Source organism: Tamandua tetradactyla, chromosome 12, assembly GCF_023851605.1.
Source record: "Tamandua tetradactyla isolate mTamTet1 chromosome 12, mTamTet1.pri, whole genome shotgun sequence".
Classification (NCBI taxonomy): domain Eukaryota; kingdom Metazoa; phylum Chordata; class Mammalia; order Pilosa; family Myrmecophagidae; genus Tamandua; species Tamandua tetradactyla.
In genome coordinates this window covers 67,304,962-67,332,896 of record NC_135338.1, presented here as the reverse complement: position 1 = coordinate 67,332,896, position 27,935 = coordinate 67,304,962, and the positions used below count along the sequence as shown (strand labels likewise).

General features: G+C 38.7%; 1 long non-coding RNA gene across 2 annotated transcripts in view; it reads left to right on the top strand.

The window, feature by feature from the left end:
* Nucleotides 1–27,935, top strand: part of LOC143652298 (uncharacterized) — a 40,502-nt gene that overhangs the window by 7,260 nt on the left and 5,307 nt on the right. For both annotated transcript variants that reach the window (XR_013160551.1, XR_013160550.1), the window contains exon 3: nt 24,021–24,198. This is a non-coding gene — a long non-coding RNA (uncharacterized LOC143652298). The remainder of the gene's footprint in view (nt 1–24,020; nt 24,199–27,935) is intronic.

The window sequence follows — 27,935 nt, the reverse complement described above, 5'->3', positions numbered from 1 at the left end:
GAGAGGGTGGAGCTGAGAAAAAGGTGGTTTCCCCAGTGTCCCCCAAGGTTGAGAGAGGCAGGCCTCTGCATAGGCCTTTGGAAAGGGTGGAACTGCTGCCTTCTAAAGCCCTGAAGATAAATGATTCTCAGACTGAAATCTAATGGACTTTGCCCTGCGGGTTTTCAAAACTGTATGGTTCTGGTGACCCCTGTGTTCCTTCTTCCCTATGAAATGCGTATATGTATCCTATGACTGTTTCTCCTTTGTACGTTGGCAGTAAATAACTTGTTTTGAGTTTTTGTAGGTCCAAAGACAGAGGATAATTTTGCTTTAGAACAGACTATGTCTGTAACTAACTTTGATAGGAGTTTGCATGTTTCTAACTTTGTATTTCATGTGTATTGCTACTGAAATGGTTTAAGGATTTGTGATATTGTTATGAAATTAATGTGTTTTTTATATGGGGAAAACGTCTATTTTTAGGGTCCACAGGGTGGAATGTGCTGGTTTGAAAGAATGTACGTCCCCTAGAAAAGTCATGTTTTAAATCCCATTTCATAAAGGCAGAATAATCCCTATTCAATACTGTATGTTTGAGTCTGTAGTTAGATCATCTCCCTGGAGATATGATTTAATCAAGAGTGGTTGTTAAACTAGATTAGGTGACAACATGTCTCCACCCATTTGGGTGGGTCTTATAAGTTTCTGCAGTCCTATAAAAGAGGAAATATTTTGGAGAATGAAAGAGATTCAAAGAGAACAGAGAATGCTGTAGCACCATGAAGCGGAGTCCATGAGCCAGCAACCTTTGGAGATGAAGAAGGAAAATGCCTCCTGGGGAGCTTCATGAAACAGGAAGCAGGAGAGAAAGTTAGCAGATGACACTGTATTCGCCATGTGCCCTTCCAGCCAAGAGAGAAACCCTGACCGTGTTTGCCGTGTGGCTTTTCACTTGTGAGAGAAACCCTGAACTTCATCGGCCTTCTTGAATCGAGGAATCTTTCCCTGGATGCCTGTGATTGGACATTTCTGTAGACTTGTTTAAGTGGAACATTTTCTCAGCGTTAGAACTGTACACTAGCCACTTATTAAATTCCCCTTTTTAAAAGCCATTTGTTTTTAGTATATTGCATTCCAGCAACTAGCACACTAGACATGGAGTTATACAGAGAAGGTAAGCTTTAACAAATGGGTATGATTGCAGAATCATCATATTGATATTTCTTTTAGTCTCCAGTACCATAGAGCAACTAGAAGTAGAAACCCAAAGTTGTGGAACTGTAACCCATACCAAACCCTGAAATCTGTTCCACAACTGATTGTTCCTGTGTGCTTTGAAATGTATTGCTTTTTTGTATATATGTTATTTTTCACAAAGAAAGAAAAAAAAGTCAATTGTGATGGTAAATGTGCAGTTATATGATGATATTGTGAACCTCTGAGTGTACACTTTGGATGATTATATGATATGTAAATATATAATATATATATCAATAAAAAAAGCAAAAAAAAAGTTAAAGCTTACAATCTAAACTCTAATTTTTATAAGCATTTTTCATGAAGCTACCCTCAGAAATAAAAACATTAGATAATTGTTTTATATTAACACACCATAGCAGAAGTTTTGTTCTGATTTTTTACTTATTTACCAGACTTATATTAACAGATAAAATATAATTTATATATTGGTCCTGCCTTTCTTTTAAAGTCTTTCCTTGTTACAAATGGAGCTTTGACCTATGGTTGACTATGTATACTTTTACAGAAATATTAGAGCAAAGCAGTGCAACTGACTATATGACTGTTTCTATGATCTGCAGCTTTTTACAGAACAACTAAAACTATGACTAACACCTTACCACCATTTAACATCATACAAATTAGTATCAGACTATAACATGGACAGTGAGAACATTGTCAAATTTTTAGGAATTGTATACAATCTTAAATATATGAATAATATTTTACCTATATAAATTTAATGAGCAACAGGATAGAAAATCCCTTTAAACCACTGTAATACTTCCCAAATACCTCTATGCAATAGGTTAAACTATTTTAGCACCTTACTTATACAAAGTGAAAGAACAAATTATCTGTAACAGTTTTTCCCTTAACAATAAGAAGACTTGTCTTCTGAAATAAAGGATAAGGCCAACATAAACATTATGTAAAATCTTTGTTTTCTAGACAGAATGCTCAGATGATTAAGAAAAACTGTTTTTAAGAAAAACTTTAAGGACAGACTAACAATACACATTATTATTTTTTTTTATTTAATTTAACTAGTTAATTTATTTATTTTTTTGCATGGGCAGGCACTGGGAGTCGAATCCGGGTCTCCGGCATGGCAGGCAAGAACTCTGCCTGCTGAACCACTGTGGCCTGCCCAATCCACATTATTTTAACAGGGATAAAACTAAACTATAATTTTTAGTGAATAGCCAGTTTAACATAAAAGCATCCATTTTTTAAAATATAATAAACAGGCTTATTAAATTTTGGTCAACGCTAACTATGACAGACAGTATTCACTTTCATAAACTCCTTTTTACAACTCTCTATATTCACTCAGAGCTTATAGTCAGCAATGACTATAACAAACAAAATACATTTTCTTAAACTTTCTATGACCTTCCATATCCATTCCACCTATAGTTTTTATTTATCTAGACTGTACATAATCAGAAATAAATTTGACAAATTCACATAGCTTTTTGAACTACATACTTCCTTCCAGTAACAATATTCATGAAGACAAGAAGAGACAGCAATATTGCAAAATAATGGGAGAAGGAAGAAATTTATGCTTGGGTTTGGAATATAGCCAGGCAACATATACTTGATACTCAGAACACATAAATGACTACTTTAGAATATGCCTAAAAATCTCTCAGTCCAATCCAGCACTACATTCAAAGGTCAGAAAAGCCCAAATTTGAAATATAATCAGGTTTTCAATGTATAAGGAATTATATCCAGAAAAGAAAACTCAAATTTTCCACAACATTATTCTCAGGAGCTAAATAACAGGAATGTGTTAGTTTACAAAATTAAGTTATGGCTTCTAAAAAAACTAGTTCACAATTCTATTTATTTAAATGCTACTTTCTTGTTTAAAAGTCTTACAAGTATAATCTCTTCTATGAGGATTCTTAGGTCATTCTTTATCTATCTGCTTTTAAATTCTTCCAGTGTTTTTATTCCTTCATTATGATTGTCTTACACTATGCCCTAGTGTAAGTATCTTCTAACTAAAGTATAAATTCTTTGAAACTAAGATTTATGTCTTTTCTATTCATGACAGCATTTACTAACAACAATATACTGGCTGACATTAACAAAGTCACTACAAATTCAAATTCTTCCACATACTGAGGTAACAAATGCCCAAGTAACCAAAGGCCAGATTCTTTGAAATCCAGGAATCAAAGTTATTTTTAAAATCCATCTATATTTCTTACTAAACTTAACTGATTTCTTACATAAAATGTTTGAAGCATTAGCATATTCCTATTTTAGTGTATCTTATAAGTGTCATCATTTACCAGGTACATTGCTCAGTTCATGTTACCTAACCTGTCTAGTTGGGCTATTTTTAGGAGGAATATTGAGAATGTACTTATACTTCTAGCTTATTTTTTTAGTAAGCTTGTATAAATTTAGGGAGAACATACCCAAGCAGAATAAATCACATTTGTTCAATTCAAAATTTATCATAAAATTCCTTTTATCAGAAATTGAAAAAAATTCTTTGTTTTCTTTATATCTTAAAATACAATTTTAAAAGTCCATTGACTATCATGTTCTGGAAAATATACTGCAATTGTTTAATTTGTTCCAAGCCTAAACCCAGGAAAACTTTTCCATAGCTCTCAAAGATCTTTCATTTTACTTACTGAAATTTGATAATTAGATTTTATTCAGTTATGCCTAGCCCAAGGCTATTCATAGTTTAATAATAATCTGATTACTGCAATTACCATTGCAAAGATATTATTGAAAAAATAATAACAAACATAACCTATACTATAGCATTTTTTATTCTTACCATTTCTAATCTCCAGGCCCAGTAAAAAAAATTCTAAGCCACACCTCACCATATCGTTCTGTGCCTACCCCTCCCACCATAACTGCTTTAGGTGGTGTCATGGTCAGTTTCATGTGTTAACTTTGCCAGGTGATAGTACCCATTTGTCTGGTTGGGCAAGCACTGGCCTATCTTGCTATAAGTACATTTCATGGATTTCATGCTTATGACAGTTACATCCACAGCTGATTGCATTTGTAACCAGCTAAGGGGAGTGTCTTCTGCAATGAGTGATGCTAAATCTAATCACTGAAAGGCTTTTAAGGAGGATTCAGAAGAGAGAGTCATTCTTTCTGCTTCAGCAGACCGTTCATCGGAGTTGTCAGCTTCACAGCCTGCCCTACGACAGTAAGGCAGAAAAAACATGAAATTATCTAAACAGAGCAAAAATATTAGATGAAATCCAAAACATAAAGAAAAAATTCAATTTGACATCACAGAAATCATTGATGTTCTTTCATAAGATGCCAAATATTTGAAAGTCATCAAGTATGAACTCAATTTCTTATGAATTAATTACATGTGGTCATGATTTCGTTCCCACCCCCACCTCCCCTCATTTCTTCCAGACCTATAACTAAAGTCCCAACAGACCCTAAAAAGTGAGGTACAAAGTGTCACCCATGAGGACGTACGTTATACTCCAAAAGAGTTACATGAGTTTTCCAATTTATATAGACAGAAATCAAGGGAATATGTGTGACAATGGATTTTAAGGGTATGGGATAATGGTGGAAGGAATATAAAGTTGGATCAACCTGAATTTATTGATATGGGCCCACTAAGCAGAGATTCTGCATTCAATGTTATAACTCAGGGAGTTAGAAAAGGCATTAACGATTTGTTTGAATGTTGGCTGAAACATGGATTAAAAGGTGGCCGACATTACCTGAGGTTGAAATGCCAGAACAGCCCTGGTGTAATGTAGATCAGGGGATCCAATGGCTTAAAGAGATTGGAATGTTAGAGTGAATTTATCAGGGAAAGGCTGCTCATATACCCCAGGAATGTCCGGAGGATGCACCTTTTACCAGAACTGTAAGAAATAAATTTGTGAGACTAGCGCCATCATCCCTGAAGAGCTCTGTAGTTGCACTTCTCTGTAGGTCAGATATCACTGTGGGAACTGCTGTCACTGAGCTGGAATCCTTAAACACAATGGGATGGGTGGATCCCAAGTTGGCAGAAACCAGGTGGCAGCACTTAATCGCCAAAGACAAGGTGGACATGGCTATCATAATGGACAGGAGACTCAAAGCAGGAGTTAAAATAGTCTAACTCACAGAGACTTGTGGCATTGGCTAGTAGATCATGGGGTACCTAAAAGTACAATAGATGGGCAGTCCATTAAATTCTTGTTTGAGCTGTATAAACAAAAGAGTTCTAGGTAAAGTAAACAGAAGTCTACCTTGAATTACAAAAACAGAGAGTGAAGGCCCCTTAATCAATTTCCAGACTTCAGACAATTTACAAACCCAGAGCCCCTTGAATGAGGGGGAGGCCAGGTCCCTTTGGGGGAGGACCCTGTTAGACTGCCACAAATTTTTACTGCTAATCTTCCTCTAAGCATTCCCCAAGAAGACTGATGGCCTTTTACCAGGGTAACTGTATTGGGGAAAAGGAAATGATCAGTTATTTGGGGGATTATTAGAACTGGTTCAGAAGTGACATTAATTCCCCTCACCATTGTCCTTCAGGGATATCCTGGAAAGGGGTTGTAGTGCTGCAGCTGTCCACTTTCGGGTGGTACCTGCATATCGTACAGAACCATCTGTAAACCAGGCCCGAGTTTTCTCTTCCTCAATCAATTCACTGTAAGGAACTCCCCAAGAGGCTCTGGTCTGGGAAAACTTGGGCCTTTCTGAGTGGACTAAAAACATAAAGATATTTGTGTCCCATGTGAATGTGTACCAGAGGGTGACTTCAGCAGAAGAAGGTTTTAATAGTTGAGTGGATAAGATGACCTGTTCTGTGGATACCAGTCAGCCTCTTTCCCCAGCAACTCCTGCATTACCCAATGGGCTCATGAACAAAGTGGTCATGGTGGTAGGGATGGAGGTTATGTATGGGCTCAGCAACATGGACTTGCACTCAACAAAGCTGCCCTGGCTAAAGCCACTTCTGAGTGCCCAATCTGCCAGCAGCAGACACCCACACTCAGCCCCTGATATGGCATCATTGCCCAAGGTGATCAGCTGGCTACATGGTGGCAGGTTGATTACATTGGACCACTCCCTTCATGGAAGGGGCAGAAATTTGTTCTAACTGGAATGCATATACTCTGGATATGGGTTTGCTTTCCCTGCATGCAATGCTTCTGCCAAAACTACCCTCTGTGGGCTTAAAGAATGCCTTATCCATCGTCATGGTATTCCGCATAGCATTGCTTCAGATCAAGGAACACACTTCACAGCAAATGAAGTGTGGGAATGGGCGCATGCACATGGAATTCTCTGGTCTTACCATGTTCCCCATCATCCAGAGGCAGCTGGATTGATGAAACAGTGGAATGGCCTTTTGAAAACTCAATGTGCCAAGTAGGTGGCCATACTATGTAGAGTTGGGGTGATGGTCTCCAGGAGGCTGTGTATGTTCTGAATCAGCATCCATTGTATGGTGCTATTTCTCCCATAGCCAGAATCCATGGGTCCGGGAACCAAGGGGTGGAAATGGGAGTGGTACCACTCACTAGTACCCCTAGTGATCCACTAGGAAATTTTTGCTTCCTGTCCCTTTGACCTTGAGCTCTGCTGGTCGACAGGTTTTAGTTCCAGAAGAGGGAGTGCTTCCACCAGGAGAAACAACAATGATTCCATTGAACAGGAATCTAAAACTGTCACCTAGTCACTTTGGGATACTCTATGCCCCTGGATCAAGAAGCCAAGAAGGCAATTACTTTACTGGCTGGGGTGATTAACCCTGACTATCAGGGGGAAATAGGACTGCAGCTATGCAATGGAGGTAAGAGTTTTCCTAAAATATAGGCAATCCACTTAGGCGTCTTTTAGTACTACCATGCCCTGTGATTAAAATCAATGGAAAACTGCAACAATCCAATCCAGGCAGGGCTACCTCAATGGTTCCTATACCCATCTTTAACTATTTCCAATTATTAAATTTATTTTACTAAAAGCTGTAACCAGAGCCATTGGAAAAGGTCTTTACTTCTTCTAGAGGCAACCCTCTGACAGTTTTCTGCTGCCTCAAGGGAGACTCCACTTCCCTCCTATGTCCAGGTTTGTTCACAGCAATCACAAAACTAAGGCTCTGAATCCTACTGCTCAAGAGCCCTTTTCTATTTTAGAAGTACCAATTTATATATTTATATAAAATGTCTTATTATTTCTAAGCAGTTCATATAGAGCGCCTTAAGAATTTTTTTATTAATCTGTTATTTACCATCCAGAGGTATGAGAATATACACTGAACAGGCAAGCAGAAACAAATCGAGAGTTAGTTACACAAGAAAAGAAATAAAGAAATACTTGTAAGAGGGACAACTAAAGGATTTGAATATAATCTCATCCTGTTTCTACCTTTTTGCAGAACAATTTTAACTGTAACATTTATAATTTTAACCAATGGCAGTATTTTCATTTTCAATCATTTTGAAGCCAGATTATGTTACAGAAACAAAACCTTTTTATAGACTCATACCTAAAATATTTTCAATATAGCCCAAAGCTTCCCTTATTAAAGAATTCCCACAATCAGTAACTAATTAGGAACATATCAACAAATTTAAACAAACAATGCTTATTATATTTAAATAACACACCAATTAATAACTAGGCCAAACATACCAACTAACAATTAAACAGGAATTTAATACTTAACACACTAATTAACAATTAAATAAGCATTAAACTCTTACTATACCTTGGTAACACACCGGTTAGCACTTAAACAGGCCTACATAATTTTATTAAATACCAATTAATTGTTAATTTCTCATTGTCTAGGAGTATACTCAACAGACAAATTTAGGTCAGCAACTCCAACCCCATACAGCATGGTACCCAGAAAACAAAGTGTAGAGATCAGAGCAATGGGGGTCATTCTGGAAGTATGACCCAGGCCTCGGTCAAGAGCACTCAAATCACCTATTTATTCCCTGGTTCACTTTTTACCCTGATGACCCACTCACCCAGTCAGAGGTCTGACATGGAACTTGAAATGGTTTCTCTATTTGAAGCTTTTTACAGCATCAAAAGTCTCTGGAGTGCCGGCAGAACAGAGAACTCCAGTTGCCAAGCCTCCAGACTAAATTCAGTCCAGCAGCCTCAAAAGGCTTGATTACCTGACTTACCTGCTCTGCTGGGGCTCCAGAGATCAGGCATTTGTTCCTTGTGGGCCGCCAAATTGCTACTGGACAAAGGCCATGAGTTCTTTTGCCTGAAGCAGTCAATAATCAATTCCTGAGACATCAAGATTTCAAAGAGAGAACAGGTTTATTACTAGGCACATAGTAGGAAACCAGATGGCCTAGTGGCCCAAAATCTTTCTCCAAGTTTAGGGGGTTCAAGGTTTTTGAGGATATTAGCAAGGGGAAATGAGGTCATTTTGAATGGCGGTTAAAGCAGAAAAGGAAATAGTGTTATCATTATCATTTCAATAGAACATGAGTTGAAAGGAGGGGAGGCAGAGCTATCATTTCAATACTAAAGGTGTGAACCAAAAGGAAGGGAGACAAGTTACCTTTCAATAGTAGAGTCTAGCTGATGTAATTTATAAATGTCCAGGGCTGAAGCTAATTATATGGCTGACATCAAATTCTTCATTAGCATTAGGGTCTTTGCCCTACAAGAAAATGACCAATACAAGCTCTTACAGTCAGAAAGACACAAGATAAGGGCTTTTACAATCATTTCAGATATCAGGGCAGCTGAATTATACTTTAGGGATTTCAGGTATTTCCTTCTGTAAGTGCCAATATAACAAAACAAAAAGGAATATTTATCTAATGATTCAGGAATCAAAATCATTCCTTAAATCCTAATTTCTCGATTACACTAGGGCATCTGCATTTCAAAACATCTGCATCTAAGCTTTCTCCTAAATGTTTCCCTGTGTCAGCTCTTTTAAGGACTCCAGTAAACTAATTAAGACTCACCTTGAATGGGTGGAGTCACATCTCCATCTAATCAAGGTCACACCCACAATTGGGTGTGTCACATCTCCATGGAAGTATTCTAATAAAGAAGGTTTCCACCCTAAACAATAGGTCTGCCCCACAAGACTGGATTAGGAAAAGAACATGGCTTTTCTTAGGTACATATCTTCAAACTAGCATAGGTGATATGGCCCAAGGATAGTGTACAGCATAAGAAGAGTAAAAGGCTAAGGATAGAATCCTGAGGACCACCAACATTTAAAGAATATACATAGGAAGGGAACTATTTAAAGGAAATTGAGAAGCAGAAACTAGGAATATAGAAGAAAATCCAGTAATAGGTGATTCCAAAAAGACCAAGAGAAAAAAAGATGTTGGGGAACACTATTTTCAAGTGAGAGATAACATGGTAAAGGACGTACAGTGCTTTTATGCACATTCTTTATCTTGAACTAGATCAGTGTCAATAATAGTTTCCTTTTTTTAAGGTTTTAAATAGATCTGAATTTTTGAATCCTTCATCATTTCAAAAATAATATTTATTTTTCAAATCTTAAATTCAGTATTATGTTATGTTTATGAGGCTTAAAATATGTAATTATAGAATGTGCATTACAGGGTTATCAGATACCTAATAATTTTTTTGGAATTAATGTTTGAGGATTTTGTGGGTTTTAGAGGGAGCAGATTTCACATTACAAAATGAGAAGTTTATGCATAATCAAGTATGGTATGGTTGTCAGAAAAGCCTAAAATTAGCACTTAGAAAATTTAAGACTGTTTTCCCCCATCATCTCGTATTGTGAGCTAACTTGTACTTGTTCTTGTGAAAGCGCTGTCGTCTTTTAGTAGTAAATCTTGATAATGTTTCTCATGGAAAAAAAATCAGTATCTATCTTTAGAACAGTGTAATTATAATGTGGGAAGCAAGAATATGTGTGAGAGAGAGAGTGAATGACTGTGTGTGTGTCTTTCAGTAGTTTAGGCCAGTAATCTTTGCTCGAATGTTTAATATGCCTTCAGTGTGATGTTGGCCAATAGATGACTGCAGTTTAAAATGTCATTACTGTGCAGGCTTGGATAACTAACATTCCCATGATGTAGTTTGTTTCTAAAGAGATGATTGTAGGCACACTTTTCTCAATATCCAGTCATCTGTGGGATACTGAGTTTTCTAATGTGCTATTAACTATTTTTATTCTGCATTTATGTTCAGAATACAATACAATATTTTTAAATAGATGAAATTGTTAAATATATATTTATATATATATAAAGTAGTGGATGTGCATAAGAAAATTTTGTAAAATAGTTCTGAGTCTTCCTCAGTAGCAACATCTGGCATTCAAGCAGGATTCCATTATGTAAAAATCTGTAATGCATTTATGATAAGTTGTATAGTTTGCTCTGCATCCACACTACGCTATTTTCTAAAGTCTCAGTGCCATCTCTAACGAGACTGACATTTTAAAAACCTGTATGGAACATCCTTGATAATTCAAGGAAATATCCTACCTGCCTAAGTTTCAAACTGGGAAACAGTCAGATGCTACAAATGACATTTCAGGACTTTTAAATATGAAGATAATAGGAATTTTATTGTTTGACTTACGAAAAATGAGAGAATTTTTAGTTGATACTTCTACTTCTAAAATTTATTTTCAGCTGATTTTGTAATTTCAAAGTAATCAATTTCTAAACATGATTTTGCCACAGTTATGCCAAAGAATATGAATTCTGCAAGAAAGCTATTTTTATTATGATTTTGATGAGTTAAGAAAAGCCTCATTTGCTTCACCTTCATAAGTCCTTCAGTGCATTTTCTTTCATGTTACTGTTTGGTAACAGAATTCTTGCAACTGTAAAATAAAACTACATAGATGTAAGAAATCATGTAAAAGGTTAATGAGCTTACCAGGGTTAGCAAACTTTTCATTGTAAACCAATCTATTTCAGCAAATAAAAATCATTATTAGTTGTATAAACAAATTCCATTTTAACTTTCAGGATGTTACACTACTTATGTACCTAGCATTTTTTCTTTCTTTTTTTGCATAGGCAGGCACTGGGAATTGAACCCAGGTCTCTGGCATGGCAGGTGAGAACTCTGCCTGCTGAGCCACCATGACCCAACCTCTACCTAGCATTTTGAGTCTTTACATTTGCAGTGTTATAAAAACTGTACTATTTTCTTTTATGTGCAGTTTGCATGAGTAAACCATCAGAGAATAAAGTCTATCTTTAAATTATGTTCATAAAAACAAGAAAAAATTGACAGTGCCAAATATTGCAGAGTTCAAATCAGTGGAAGACCGAAAATGTTCATTGGATTTGGCAACTAGGAAGTCACTGATGATTTTGGCAAGGTGTTTTTAGTGAAGTGAAGTCAGAAATCAAGTGTCAATGCGTTGAGAAGAGAATAGAAGGAGAAAATAGAAATAGTGAGCGTAGATAACTTCCAAGAAGTTTGACTATGGAGTGAAGACTCAAGATGTAGAAAGACCTACAGATGGGATGGGAGAACAGTTCAGTGACAGAGTTCATTAATCAATAAATGCTCTTCAAGCCTTCTAAACCCTCAAGTTAAAAATCTCCAAGTATTATTATTATGGACAGTTTTCTGAAATGGCTACATAACTACCTGACCACTAGAGACAAGTTTGGGGACACAAGTGTAGACAAAACCATTGGACAGTACCCACTTTTCTATCTCCATTTATAGAAATTGTTTTAACAAGACTTGCTTCTGCTTAGTGTGTTGCAGGCTACACTCACAGCTCAAACAAGGACATTAACTGTCAAAGAATTAAATCAATTCTTAGGTTAACAGTAGAATAGCTCTAATTTCTTGATTGGACAGTACATGCTATAGAGTTCTGGAATGTTAGGGCTGAAAGGAAACTTAGAAATCATTACTTCACCCCCTGTTGTATAGGTGAAGATTTAGCAAGTGAATGATGGATACGACATTGAAACTCAGGTCTCCATTATTTATATGTAAGGGAACATATATCCCATTTCTTGCCTGTTACTACAGCATAATTAATATCACCCCCTTTTATTATCAAATGTGTTCTCATTTAGATGATAAATACTACAGTCACCCTACTTACCTCATATACTTTGGGGCTAGGTAAGCACTATTAGTTACTTAATGTAAGATTGTATTTTTCTTTTAAGTGATCCCAAAAGTCTACTAAAGTCTTAAGTATTATTTTATTAGTGAGTTAATGTACAAGAAAGCAGATCTCAAACTATAAAATGCTAAACAAAGGTTAATAAACTGACAATGCTACATGCTAGTGAGGATGTAGAGCAACAAGCATTCTCATTGCTGGCATCTTCCTACAAAGCTAAACATAATCTTACTATATGATCCAGTAATCATGCTCCTGGGCATTTATTAAAATGAATTGAAAACTTTTGTCCACTCAAAAAGCTGCACAAATGTTTATAGTAGCTTTATTCACAGTTTTCAAAAATTGGAAGCTCTCTGTATTACATGAATTATTTTTCTGTAAATATACAACTTTAATAAGATTACAAAAAAGAAAAAAACTGGAAGCATCCAAGACATCCTTCAAAGGATGAATGGATAAACAAACTGTGGTGCATCCATACAATGGAAATCTTTTCAGCATAAAAGGAAATGAGCTATCCAGCTACAAAAAGACATGGAAGAACCTTAAATGCATATTGCTTTATCAAAGGCTGCATACTGTGTGATTCCAACTATGTAATATTCTGGAAGATGCAAAACTATAGAGACGGTAAAAATTTCAGTGGTTTCTGGGGATTCAGGGAAGGATGGGGAGGAGGAGGAATGACTAAGGTAGAGCACAGGGTATTTTTAGCTCAGTGAAACTATTCCTTATAGAGCTGTAATTGTGGACACATGGCATTCTGCATTTGTCAAAACCTATAGACCTGTACAGCACAAAGAGTGACTCTAATGTAAACCATGATCTTTCGTTAATAATATGTCAATATTGATTCATCAGTTGTAACAAATATATCACACTAACACAATATGTTAATAATAAGGTAGCCCTGAAGCTATAAAAGTCAGCATTACCCCATATAATAGCTGTTTAAAAAGTTGAAAAAGTGATCAGACTTCGAATAGAGATATGAATGAAGCTGAGCTGCATAGGACTGAGGTAAATCAGAATACAGCGTAAAGGATGATATGGTCTATATTTTAAAATTTCAACTCCTATGGGAGACCAAAGGAAGAGATGTTTATTTGGTGCGAAATTTCTATTTTGAGCTGTACATTATCTAATTTAACTTGTATGATCAGTTTATTGAGAACACCATAATTACATAGAATCTTGAATAAGGAGTGAAATCCTGTTGGTTAGTACAGGTTAGTGTGATGCCCCAGTACATCCCCGAATAATGTGGGCAGAGAAAAAAAAGTATTTGCAAATACTTTCTCTGGGGAGAAAGGAAGAAATATTAAGCTTCCCCCATCTGGGGAATTTCTTATATTCTTGCAAGCAGTGGGGACAACCAATTCAATAGGCTGAGCCATCAATCTTGGGGCTCACCTCTATGAAACTTATTCCTGCAAAGAAGCTAACCCTACTTATAATTATGCCTAAGAGTCACCCCCAGAGAACCTCTTTTGTTGCTTAGATGTGGCCTCTCTCTCTCTAAGCCAACACAGCAGGTGAGCTCACTGCCCTCACCCTATGTGGTACATGATTCCCAGGCAAGAGGCAGCACCTGACATCATAGGATTGAGAAAGTCATCTTGACCGAAAAGGGGAAGAGAGAAGTTAGACAAAACAAAGTTTCAGTGGCTGAGAGATTTCAAACAGAGTCGAGATATTATCCTGGAGGTTATTCTTATGCATTATACAGATATCCCTTTTCAGTTTATAGTGTATTGGAGTAGCTAGAGGGAAGTACCTGAAATGTTGAACTGTATTCCAGTAGCTTGATTCTTGAAGACAACTGTGTAACCATATAGCTTTTACAGTGTGATCATATGATTGTGAAAACCTTGTGACTGATGCTCCTTTTATCCAAGATATGGACAGAAGAGTAATAATAATAATAATAATGACAAAAAATAAATAAATAATTTTGGAAGGGGAATAAGGAGTTAAAAAAAGTTGGATCAATTGCAATACTAGTGGTCAATGAGAGGGAAGGATAAGGGGCATGGGGTGTGTGGGGTTTTGTATTAGTTAGGGTTCTCTAGATAAACAGAATCAACAGGGAACACTTGCAAATATAAAATTTATAAAAGTATCTCACGTGACCGCAGGAACACAGAGTCCAAATCCACAGGGCAGGCTGTGAAGCCGACGACTCCGATGGAGGGTCTGGATGAACTCCGCAGAAGAGGCTCACCAGCCTAAGCAGGAATGGGGCCTGTCTCCTCTGAGTCCTCCTTAAAAGGCTTCCCATGATTAGATTTAGCATCACTAATTGTAGAAGACACTCCCCTTTGGCTGATTACAAATGGAATTAGCTGTGGATGCAGCTGATGTGATCATGACCTAATCCTGTGAAATGTCCTCATTGCAACAGACAGGCCAGTACTTGCCCAATCAGATAAACAGCTACCACAACTTGGCCGAGTTGAAAATGTTCCTAACCATGACAGGTTTTTATATTTTTTTATTTCTTTTTCTGGAGTGATGCAAATTTTCTAAAAATGATCATGGTGATGGATACACAAATATGTGATGATATTGTGAGCCATTGATTGTATACTTTGGATGGAGTGTTTGGTACATGAAGAAATCTAAATAAAAAGAGTTTTAAAATAATAACTATAATTATAATAATAGGGGAAATTGTAAGCCCAGGGAAAAGGGATATATGGAAACTTTCTGTACTATCTGCTTCATTTTCTGTAAACCTAAAACTTCTCTAAAGGATAAAGTCTATTAATGAAAAATAGACTATTTTGTCTATTTTTGACAATAGTCTATTAATGAAAAAGAAAATAATAGTAACCTTGTACCAGGCCATGTTTTCTTAAATATGATAACAAAAGCATTAGTAACAAAAGAAAAAATAGATAAACTGGACTTCATCAAAATTTAAAATGTTTATGCATCAAGAAAAAATTTTAAAATCATATCTGGTAAGAGTTTACTATCCAAAACATATAAAGAACCCTGAACTCAACAACAAACATATTTTTTTTAATTATAAATTGGGCAAAAGGTTTGAATACACATTTCTCCAAAGAAGATATACAAAAAGCTAATGAGTACATGAAAAGATGCTCAACATATTAGATATTAGGGAAATGCAAATCAAAACCATAATGAGATATGATTGCAACAATAACAGTAATAATAATGTGCTGATTAGAAAGTTTTATGTACCCCAGAAAAGCCATGTTTTAATTCTGATCCTATCTTGTGAGGGCAGCTGCTTCTTTCAATCCTGATTCTATATTGTAGGAGCAAACTTTTGATTAGATGATCAACACAGAGATGAGTCACGCCCAATTCTGGGTGTGACCTTTTGATTAGATGGAGCTGTGACTCCACCCATTCCAGGTGAGTCTTGATTAGTTTACTGGAGTCTTATTTATCTTTGCTTTCTTTTTTTAATTCTTTTTCTTTTTTTTAATCTTGTTTCCAAAATTTTTTTTTATTATTTTACTTTTATTTTTGGGTTTTGTTTTTTGTTGTTGTTGTTGTTTTTACTAGAGTCTTTTAAAAGAGAACACGTTTTAGAGAGAGCTCAGAGTGGAGCAGACACAGACAATTGGAGAATAGTTGTTTCAGAACAGAGACACGACTGTTTGGAGATGCTTGGAGCCCAGCAGACATTGTCGTGCGCCTTCCCGTGAGATGTTAAGCAAGCTAGAACCTGGAGAGAGCCAATGGAAGCTGTCATGGTTAGGGACAGGTGTCAACTTGGCCAAGTTGTGGTACCTGTTCATCTGATTGGGCAAGCGCTGGCCTGTCTGTTGCAATGAGGACATTTCATAGGATTAGGTCATGATCACGTCAGCTACATCCACAGCTGATTCCATTTGTAATCAGCCAAAGGGGAGTGTCTTCTGCAATTAGTGATGCTAAATCCAATCATGGGAAGCCTTTTAAGGAGGACTCAGAGGAGACAGGTTGCATTCCTGCTTTGGCTGGTGAGCCTCTCCTGTGGAGTTCATCCAGGCCATCCATTGGAGTCATCGGCTTCGCAGCCTGCCCTGTGGATTTTGGACTCTGCGTTCCTACGGTCACGTGAGACACTTTCATAAATTTTATATTTGCAAGTGTTCCATGTTGGTTCTGTTTCTCTAGAGAACCCTAACTAATACACTAGTATACAGCTATTGATCTGGCAAATACTTTTTTCTCAACAGCTATTAGTAAGGACCACTAGAAACAATTTGCTCTCAGCTGCCAAGGTCAGCAATATACTTTCACTCTCCTATTTCAGGTGTATATCAACTATCCATACCTATGTCATAATCTTGTCTGCAGGGAACTTGATCTTATCTCCCTCCCACAAGACATCACACTGGTCCATTCCGATATCATGTTGATTGGACTTAGTGAGCAAGAAGTAGCAACTACTCTAGACTTACTGGTAAGGCATTGTGTGTCAGAGGATGGGAGATAAATCCAACAAAAATACAGGGGCCTTCCAACTCAATGAAATTTCTAGGTGTCCAGTGGTGTGGACCATGTGAAGACATTCTTTTTAAGGTGGAGAAAAGTTACTGTATCTGGCCCCTCCTATGACCAAGAAAGAGGCACAACACCTAGTTGGTCTCTTGGGATCTGGGCAACAACATATTCCTCATTTGGGTGTGCTTCTCTGGCCCATTTATTGAGTGAGAAGAAAAGCTGTTAGTTTTGAGTGGGGACCTCAAAAAGAGGAGGATCTCTGACAGGTTCAGGCTGCTGTACAAGCTGCTCTGCCACTTGGGTCATATGAACAAGCAGTTCTAATGGTGCTGGAAGTGTCAATGGCAAATAGAGATGCTGTCTGGAGCCTTTGACAGGCCCCTATAGGAGAGTCACAATGCAGACCCTTAGGATTTTGGAGCAAAGCCTTACCATCTGCTGCAAATAACTACTCTCCTTTTGAGAAACAGCTTTTGGCCTGCTACTGGGCCTTAGTAGAGACTGAACGCTTAACCATGGGCCACCAAGTTACCATGAGACCTGAGTTGCCTATCATGAGTTGGGTGTTGTCTGACCCACCAAGCCATAAAGTTGGGCGTGCACAGCAGCACTCTATTGTCAAGTGGAAATGGTATATACGAGATAGAGCCAGAGGAGGTCCTGAAGGCACAAGTAAGTTACATGAAGAAGTGGCACAAATGCCCATGGTCTCCACTCCTGCCACATTACCTTGTCTTTCCCAGACCAGAGCTATGGCCTCTTGGGGAGTTCCTTGCAGTGAACTGACTGAGGAAGAGAAAACTTGGGCCTGGTTTACAGATGGTTCAGCACGATATGCAGGTACCACCCGAAAGTGGACAGCTGCAGCATTACAACCCCTTTCTGGGGTGTCCTTGAAGGACAGTGGTGAGGGGAAATCCTCCCAGTGGGCAGAACTTCGAGCAGTGCACCTGGTTGTTCATTTTGCTTGGAAGGAAAACTGGCCAGAGGTGCGTTTGTATAATGACTCATGGGCTGTTGCTAATGGTTTGGCTGGATGGTCAGGGACTTGGAAAGACCATAATTGGAAAATTGGTGACAAAGAGGTCTGGGGAAGAAGTATGTGGATAGACCTTTCTGAGTGGGCTAAAAACATGAAGATATTTGTGTCCCATGTGAATGCGCACCAGAGGGTGACTTCAGCAGAGGAAGATTTTAATAATCAAGTGGATAAGATGACCCGTTCTATGGATACCAGTCAGCCTCTTTCCCCAGCAACTCCTGTTATTGCCCAATGGGCTCATGAACAAAGTGGTCATGGTGGTAGGGATGGAGGTTATGCATGGGCTCAGCAACATGGACTTTCACTCACCAAGGCTGACCTGGCTATAGCCACTGCTGAGTGCCCAATCTGCCAGCAGCAGAGACCCACACTCAGCCCCCGATATGGCACCATTCCCCGAGGTGACCAGCCAGCTACATGGTGGCAGGTTGATTACATTGGACCACTCCCTTCATGGAAGGGGCAGCGATTTGTTCTAACTGGAATAGACACATACTCTGGATATGGGTTTGCTTTCCCTGCACGCAATGCTTCTGCCAAAACTACTATCCGTGGGCTTACAGATTGCCTTATCCATCGTCATGGTATTCCACATAGCATTGCTTCGGATCAAGGAACACACTTCACAGCAAATGAAGTGCAAGAATGGGCACATGCTCATGGAATTCTCTGGTCTTACCATGTTCCCCATCATCCAGAAGCTGCTGGATTGATAGAACGGTGGAATGGCCTTTTGAAAACTCAATTACGGTGCCAACTAGGTGGCAAAAACTTGAAAGGCTGGGGTAATGTTCTCCAGGAAGCTGTGTATGCTCTGAATCAGCGTCCACTGTATGGTGCTGTTTCTCCCATAGCCAGGATCCATGGGTCCAGGAACCAAGGGGTGGAAATGGGTGTGGTGCCACTCACTATTACTCCTAGTGATCCACTAGGAAAATTTTTGCTTCCTGTCCCTGCTACCCTGAGTTCTGCTGGTCTACAGGTTTTAGTTCCAAAATGGGGTGTGCTTTTTCCAGGAGAAACAACAGTGATACCACTGAACTGGAAGTTAAGATTGCCACCTGGCCACTTTGGGCTACTTATGCCTCTGGATCAACATACCAAGAAGGGGATTACATTATTGTCTGGGGTAATTGACCCTGACTATCAGAAGGAAGTAGGACTGCAACTACATAATGGAGGTAAAGAAGAGTTTTCTTGGAATATAGGAGATCCCCTGGGGCGTCTATTAGTACTACCATGCCCTGTGATTAAAATCAATGGAAAACTGCAACAACACAATCCAGGCAGGACCACTAATGGCTCTGAGACTTCAGGAATGAAGGTTTGGGTCACCCCACCAGGCAAAGAACCACGGCCAGCTGAAGTGCTTGCTGAGGGGAAAGGGAACATGGAATGGGTAGTGGAAGAAGGTAGTGATAAATACAAACTTCGACCACGTGATCAGTTATAGAAACGAGGACTGTAATGCTGTTTTGTTTGTGTTATACTATTTAAGTTGTAAGATATCAAGTTTAAGAATGAATGTTGCCCAAGGATTTGCACGCTATTCTGGAGAGATTTAATGTGTTTCCAGTTATATGCAGGACAGTTGAGTATTGTCAGGTAAAAAAAAAAAATGTGTGCTTATTTGTTTTCATTTGGAAATTAAGTGTGGTCTAAGGTGATATATATATATATATATATATATATATATATATATATATATATATGTGCCAAGTTGACAAGGGGTGGACTGTCATGGTTAGGGACAGGTGTCAACTTGGCCAAGTTGTGGTACCTGTTCATCTGATTGGGCAAGCGCTGGCCTGTCTGTTGCAATGAGGACATTTCATAGGATTAGGTCATGATCACGTCAGCTACATCCACAGCTGATTCCATTTGTAATCAGCCAAAGGGGAGTGTCTTCTGCAATTAGTGATGCTAAATCCAATCATGGGAAGCCTTTTAAGGAGGACTCAGAGGAGACAGGTTGCATTCCTGCTTTGGCTGGTGAGCCTCTCTTGTGGAGTTCACCCAGGCCATCCATCGGAGTCATCGGCTTCACAGCCTGCCCTGTGGATTTTGGACTCTGCACTCCTACGGTCACGTGAGACACTTTCATAAATTTTATATTTGCAAGTGTTCCATGTTGGTTCTGTTTCTCTAGAGAACCCTAACTAATACAGAAGCCAAGAGATGAAAGCCAGTCCCAGAGAAGCAAAGTGAGGAACCCCCACAGGGACAGAGGCTGAAAGCAATGCAGTCCGGGAGTAAGGGAACAGCAGATGCCAGTCATGTGCCTTCCCAGATGGCAGAGGTGTTCAGAAAAGCCATCAGCCTTTCTTGAGTGAGCCTTTTTTATTGGTGCCTTAATTTGGACATGTTTACTTCCTTAGAACTGTGAACTTGTAGCTTATTAAATTTGCTTTTTAAAAGCCGTTCCATTTCTGGTATATTGCACTCTGGTGGCTTAACAAACTAATAAATAATAATCAAAAAAAAAAAAAAAGGAAACAGGTGTTGGCAAGGATGTAGAAAAATTGGAACTCTCATACATTGCTGGCAACGATATAAAATGGTACAGTTGCTGTAGAAAACGTTTGTCGGTTCCTCAAAAAGTTAAGTGTAGAATTATCATATGACACAGCAATTCCATTCCAAGGTATATACCCCCAAAGAATTTAAAACAGGTGTTCGCCCAAAAACTCATTCAAAAATGTTCACAGCAGCATTACTCATAATAGCCAAAAAGTGACAACAACCCAAAAGTCCATCAAGTGATGAGTAGATAAACAAAACATGGTTTATCCATACAGCAGAATATTATCCAGCCATAAAAAAGGAATGAAGTATTGATATGTGATACATAGAGAAATCTTGAAAACATTACACCAAGTAAAAGAAGCCACACACCAAAAGGCTATATATTGTGTGATTGCGTTTATATGAAATAACCAGAACAGGCAAATTCATAGAAACAGAATATAGGTGGATTAATGTTTGCCAGGAGCTAGGTGGATGGGAAATGGGTATGGGTAAGCTCAATGGGTATGGAGTTTCCTTTTTGGGGTGTGAAAATGTTCTGGAACCAATTGGTGGTAAGAGTTGTGTGACATCGTGAATATACTAAAAACCACCCTATAGTACACTTCAAAATGGTTAAAAGGGTGTGTGGTATGTTATCTGAATTTTATCTTTAAATTTTTTAAGATAGATAATGCCTAACGAATACCCAGTACTCTTTACAAATTTAGCTTTTTCACTTTTAACATTATTATCACAATTATCCTTGTTTTCAAGTTCAGAAACTCTTTCAACCAGTAGACAGCATCAATTTATTCAGGGAAGATGAAAGGGAAATGGGATTCATCTTATGGAAACTCGCCTCACCATCAAACTTGTAGCAATTCATAGCTCCCATTAAGAAAGAACTCTCCAAACAATGAGCCCAGATTTATGAGGGGATAGCTTTACATTTTGGCTGAAATCATCTGAGTGAAACCAATTTAAGCATGAAGCAGTAGTGAGATGCAGTAAACAGGGAACCTGAATCCCAGCAGATGAAGCTGGATTACAAACCTGACACCAAGGAGTCCAGTTTGTTTCCTCTACTCATTCACAACAGCTCTCTCTACTCCAATGCCTTTTTTTCTGTTTCACCCCTCCCATAATCTCCTGTAATCCACATCCCTCCCTTGGCCTGCTCTCTCATACTTCATTCTCTATGTCTAAACTAGAAAGAATAGTCTTAATTTAAAAATGGGGAAAGGATAAATACTGAACAAGGGGATAAGATAAAGAACAAGGATTAAACAAACAAACAAAGGGATCCCAGAACAGGGCCAGGAAATAGAGGAGGTTGGGTTGCCTGTTTAAAAAGACACCCAAGGGGAAAATAGACACCTGGCACTGGGGAGGCAGCAGCCCCAGCCTCCTGCATGAGGCACCTCCCAGCCCCAGTTCCTCTGTACTGTCATCCCTCCCTCCTGCTTCCCCCCAACTCCCCAAAAGCCCAATTTCCCTTAGAAAGAAAGCAGCTCAGCAACTTGCTTCTGTCAGGGGCTTTAAAGTTTCTGGAATAACAGCCTAGCCATTTCCTCTCAGGTTCTCAGGGAAGTCTGAAGAGTTGCATGCAGACTGAGGCTCCTGATTTTCTTTACTAGGACCTTGCAAGCCAACTATTAAAATATTCAGGATTGGTGATCTCAGCTTACAGCAACAGAGTTGGACCAAATGCCTGGATGTTGGAGGTGGGGTTGGAGGGCTGGGTAGCATCCCAGGTCATCTTGGTAAATAGTCCACAGGGTGGGCTCTGTTCTAAGGTTCAGGAGGTCTGGAAGCCAGGGGTCCTCCCCAGCTTGTCTCCAGGGTCAGACTACTGGACAAAACATTTAGGAGTTCAGGACACTTTTGCATGTTCCCCACAGCTAAATTGGTTGAAAACTACATGTTGCATACCTTCTTGCTCCCTGGAAAACCCTTCCCCCTCCACTACCATATACTTCAGTCCCACATCTTGAGAAACTGATACTCCCTCTGCAAGAGAAGCACCAGGAAAAGTCGTAAGTCAACGAGTAATTTTCTATGTAAGGTTAAAGTTCTACACTTGTCTATCTCTGCCACCCCTCACTCCTCGCTCATCCCCTGTCCCTCCCCGCACCTTGCCCTGCCCTGTCCACCATGCCCCTTCTCCCTTTCCCCCTTCCCACCCCCAGCACCCACCTCCTTGCCTAGACTACCCTGGCTTGAATGTGCAGCTACCCCCTCAGTGGCAGTAGAGGAAAAGTGGCACTTTGCCATACCAAATCGCAAGGAAGCTGCAAAGACTACCTGGAATGGATCAAGTCACTTATAAACCAACTTCAGAAGGCGGCGAGTTGTTAGAAATAGGACAATTTGAGTGTCAATAGTAATAACTGCCACTGATTAAAACCCTCAAGCATGTTTGAATCCATGACTTCATAATGATATTTTAAAAATATATCTGGTCACCTTCAGAGGATAATAGGAACCAATCCACTTTCTTGAAAAGTGATAAAGCAATGCAAAGAGTCAGGCATTTATCCTACCCTTCCTGACGAGCTGTATCTCTGGATAACAAAAGAGTAGTTCAGAGGCATCTCTCTCTTTTTCTTTTTTAACTTTTAATCTTAGTAACGTATATATAACTCACAGTTTAACATTTTAACCACTTTCAAGTGTGCAATTCAGTGGTATTAAGTACACTCATAATATTGTGCTACCATCACCAAGGTGCCTCTCTTAATAAAAGCATTCCAACAAATAAGTGAAAAACAATTAAAAGAATTGAATGTCAGTATTTTGCAACCACCAATAAATTAATGAATCTGAGCATTGCACTCAGTAACCGCTGACATCAAAAGAGAGAGAGAGAAAGAGAGAAAAGTAGACATTTTGTTCCTTCTGATGAAAGAGCACAGCACAGTCTATAGAATTGCCAAAGGAATTGAACCAGCGTCTGATCAACCGTCTGGGTCCAGCTGCTAATTTGCAATAAAAACCAAAGGTAAAGGAACTTGTTGAGCTGAAACATGATTGTGCAATCAGTAAAATGTAAACTTTGGGAAACTCTATAGATCAGAAGTCCCGGATTCTTCAATAGAAAAACAGTAGGAAAAGAAAAGGATGGAGGCAAGACCTGTAAGTTAAAAGAGACCTAAAAGACATATCAAATTTTTAAAAGTGAATACTGTATGTCTAGGAATACAAGATTGGTGATAAAATTATGAAGAATGAAGAAATGATTACTATGAGAGTTAGGAGTATGGTTTCTTTGGGGGGCAGGGAGTGGGTTATAATTGAAATGGGACATGTGTAGAACTTCTGGGGTAATTGACCTGGACGTGATTACAAGGTTGTTTATCTCATAAAAATGAAAATTACGTATGTGTGTATGTAAACTTGTATTGTTTTTTTCTGTTTAGAAATGCCATGAATATATGTTGTCAATGCCTTTTAGCCCAGGACCCCCAGAACACACCTACAAACTTGTAGCTAAACAAACTGGGCTGATTTTTCATTGCAGTGAGGGAGACCCCAGTCCCTGGGGAACTGTGGGTTCACACTAGGTCGGATGCTGTCAGAAAGTGGGGACAATTCTATGATTAGGTATTTATAGGTAGCTTTTATCTGTACTTAGGCAAAATTATGAAATGATTATTTTGTTTCATTTTATTATAGTGTCAGAGTAGGTGCTTGTCTGAGGTTGGTGTTCTAGGAGAAGAAAACGGGAGAACAAGAGAACTGAAGAGCCAGACCGTGAGGGATGTAAATGTCAGATCAGCCCTGGCGCCAGGGGCTGCTTTTGATCTTTCTCAGTCTTCATTTTTGGTCAAGGACAGAGGACGTCAGGCCACAGGTAATCTCAGATTTTCAACAGTGCCAAGATTTTACCAGCTAAGATCAAGAAGGGTCTGCTGGATATAATCTATAAATGAACCAGGATTAATCTATTCTCATTTTGTCATAGGATTGTTGAATCAGTTGATGTGACAATGTTCTGCCCAGTAGTACAGGCTACACTGACCTAATGGTGACAGAGACAATTTTCACAATCAAAAATGACTCTTAGTCCTTGTAATAAGTCTCAAAGCCAATGGCCTAGATTATGAAATCTAGGGATTTGTGTTCTAGCAAAAACCCAGAACCCAGCTGGGTCTGTTTTAGAGACCCAGGAGGCTTTTTCTTTTAGCCTAGTCACAAACTATTATATTTGCTCTGTAGTATTTATATAGGCACAGTGTGTAGTTTTTGCTAGAACACAAATTCCTCGTTGGTTAGGTAAGAGGAAATCAGGACCTGTACAATTGTCTATGAGAACTCTAGTTAATGAACGTAGGCTAGTTTGTTGGGCTTTCAGGGCGTAAGTGATATCCTATAGGACTTCTGCTAAGTCAGAGACAAGTTTCAAATCTTTTATAGTTATGCTATTTCCACTGTGAGAATTGTAGCTTGAAGAATATGCACAAAGAATGAATCAGTTAACCATCCTGGAAGTTCTCCTAAATAATCTTCTTGACTCATTTTGGAGACATCTGGGTGTCTTTTGAAAGAAAGTATGATATACTATTTATTGTCCATAAAAAGAAATACCCATACATTACTGGTGGAACTCTATAATGGTGCAGCAACTTTAAAAATAAGTCAGGCAAACTTAACCCCACAAAGGATAGGTCAAGCCTACTTAAAATTAGGCCTAAGAGTCACCCCCAAGAGAACCTCTTTCGTTGCTCAGATGTGGTCTCTCTCTCCAGCCAACACAACAAGCAAACTCACCACCTTCCTCCTGTCTACGTGGGACATGACTCCCAGGGGTGTGGACCTTCCTGGCAACGTGGGACAGAAATCCTAGAATGAGTTGAGACTCAGCATCAAGGGATTGAGGAAACCTTCTCCACCAAAAGGGGGAAGAGTGAAATGAGACAAAGTGTCAATGGCTGAGAGATTCCAAACACAGTCAAGAGGTTATCCTGGAGGTTATTCTTACGCATTAAGTAGATATCACCTTGTTATCCAAGATGTAATGGAGAGGCTGGAGGGAACTGCCTGAAAGCGTAGAGCTGTGTTCCAGTTTCTTGATAATGATTGAATAATGATACAGCTTTCACAATGTGACTGTGTGATTGTGAAAACCTTGTGTCTGGTGCTCCTATTATCTAACCTTGTCAACAGATGAGTAGAACATATGGAATAAAAATAAATAAGAGAAACAAATGTTAAAATAAATTTAGTTTGAAATGCTAGTGATCAATGAAAGGGAGGGGTAAGGGGTATGGTATGTATAAATTTTTTTTCTGAATTGATGCAAATGTTCCAAGAAGTGATCATGATGATGAATATGCAACTATGTGATGATATTGTGAATTACTGATTATATAAGTAGAACAGAATGATCAAAATAGGAATGTTTGCGTTTGTTTGGTGTTTTTTGGTATTTAATAAAATAATTTAAAAAATATATTGGTCAAATTCTGAAGTTCACATGATAGGGTAATTTGCCAGTTTTTGCTTATATAACCTATCTGTGATTTCTGACTTTGAACCATCACCAAAGAAGCGGAAAGGACATTTGGGAATGTCAATATCAGGAGCTAATAGTGAATATTTTACCATTTAAAGCTGCTAATAGGAAAACAGTTTCTTACATCATGCCTTAACTTTAGCTAAAGGATATTTTAGGGAGACAATTTTTGCATCTGAACTGCATTTAGAAGCCTCCTCATACCAATTAAAGAAAGCAGATCATTGGACAGCTGAAAGTGGAACAACTCTAAGGCACCTTTCAAATGAGCAATCTGTCCACATTAAAGTTCACCAAAAGTGGCCACTGCAATTCTGAATTGTCCTTGGCGAAATTGTGCCAGTTAAAAAGATAGCATAGCAGCTAGCTCTAAGGTGAAAAAACATCAAAGAAGCAGGTGTTTTGCCTGGAGAAGGAACCGCTTTAGATGAAAGAGACCCCGTAAGAACTTCAATGTGAGTTTCAGAATGATGCTTGTGTGACTTTGTGTCTCTGGAGCTTGGTCAAAGGCTAATTGTTCAATCAGGGACTAGGCAAAATTGATTACAGGCGGAAACTAAAACAAAAGCAGTTTCTCAGGGATGCAAAAACAAGACTAAAGAAGAGTCCTTTTAAGGTTTTGAAATAGTGACGCCGGACACGGTCTATATGAAAGAAGCAAGTGTGAGGGGAAACTTTCTGAACTTCTTAGTCCCTGAAGCCAACTTAAGGATGGGGACTAAGGTTTATACCTGTCCCCTCCCTAAAGGCTTTCCCTCTATAGACATATAACCTTTGAGGCATTAGACAAGCAGACAGATGGACAAGGAGGTGCTAGATGCCAGAAAACAATTTCACAAAAGAACAATACAAATCTGACAGAGTAACCAAAATCCCAAAGACAGACCTATTTCTAGAAAAACAAAATAAACTCAATACTGACGGGCCTTAATGAAACACCTTAGCTCAGCTCAGTTTGAATTTATTGCCCAGCCAAGGTCAGGTGGCACCTTAAGTAGAGATACAAGAGGTTGGTTTCCTTGGCTCCTCAACAAATACCATGAAATGGCTTGGGTTAAACAATGGAATTTATTTGCTCCTGGTTTGAGGTTAGGAAAAAGTCCAAATCAAGTTGTCGTCAAAGTGATGCTTTCTTCCTGGACGCTGAAGTCCTGGGGCTGGTTGCCTGCAGGCCTTGGCTCCTCTGTCACGCGACAAGTCACATCGTGGCCTCTCCTGGCCTCTCTCTTCTCTTGGGGTTCTACTGAATTTCAGCTTCTGACTGCTTCAAACCACCATAGATGTGCTCACTGTTACTGAGTTGAGGGTTTCGGTCCAGGGCAGTAATGGTTTCAGCTGAATCTCAGTGGAACCTTTAACTCTATCAATGGACTTCAGTCAAAGACAACCAGGGACACACCTGGAGTTAAACAAGCTGGGTTTGTCACTCACTGCGGTGAGGGAGAACACAAACCATGATGGGAATCCTCGGTTGTCTAAGTAGGAGGGTATTATAAAGAACCTATTATAGGATTTGGGCTTTGATTGGGTCATTATTTGGGGTAGGGTCTAAGGAAGCAAAGGTTAGCTCTAGATTCGATTCTTTAGAAATGGGAGTTAATTCTTTGATTAGGTATCTCATAGCAAACTTATTTTTGTCTGTCCTTAGGCAAAATTAGGAAGTGGCTTTGTTATGTGTCGTTTTGTCATGGTTTCAGAGTAACCTTGTCTGAAGTTGGTGTTGTGATACTGTTTATTTCCGACAAGAGAACAAAATGGCCTGGCTGTGAGTGTCAGAACTCCTTGTAATAATACTGAGGTCTAACTGTAATTGTCAGATCATGTCTGGACGTCAGAGGCTGTTAAATTTCATTACAGAAAACCTAAAAAATGCCCATAAACAAAATACTAAAAATAAAAATTTAGCTAAATCTGAACTCCCCAACCAGAGATAATGAATTATCTTTTTTTTTCTTTTGCTGTTCGCTGTGACACTCATTTATTTATTTTACAAATATTCACTGAAGCCAACTCTATGCCAAGTCTTTTGGGACACAGTAAAAAATCTGGTAAGGACAGTTCCCATGGGCAGTAAC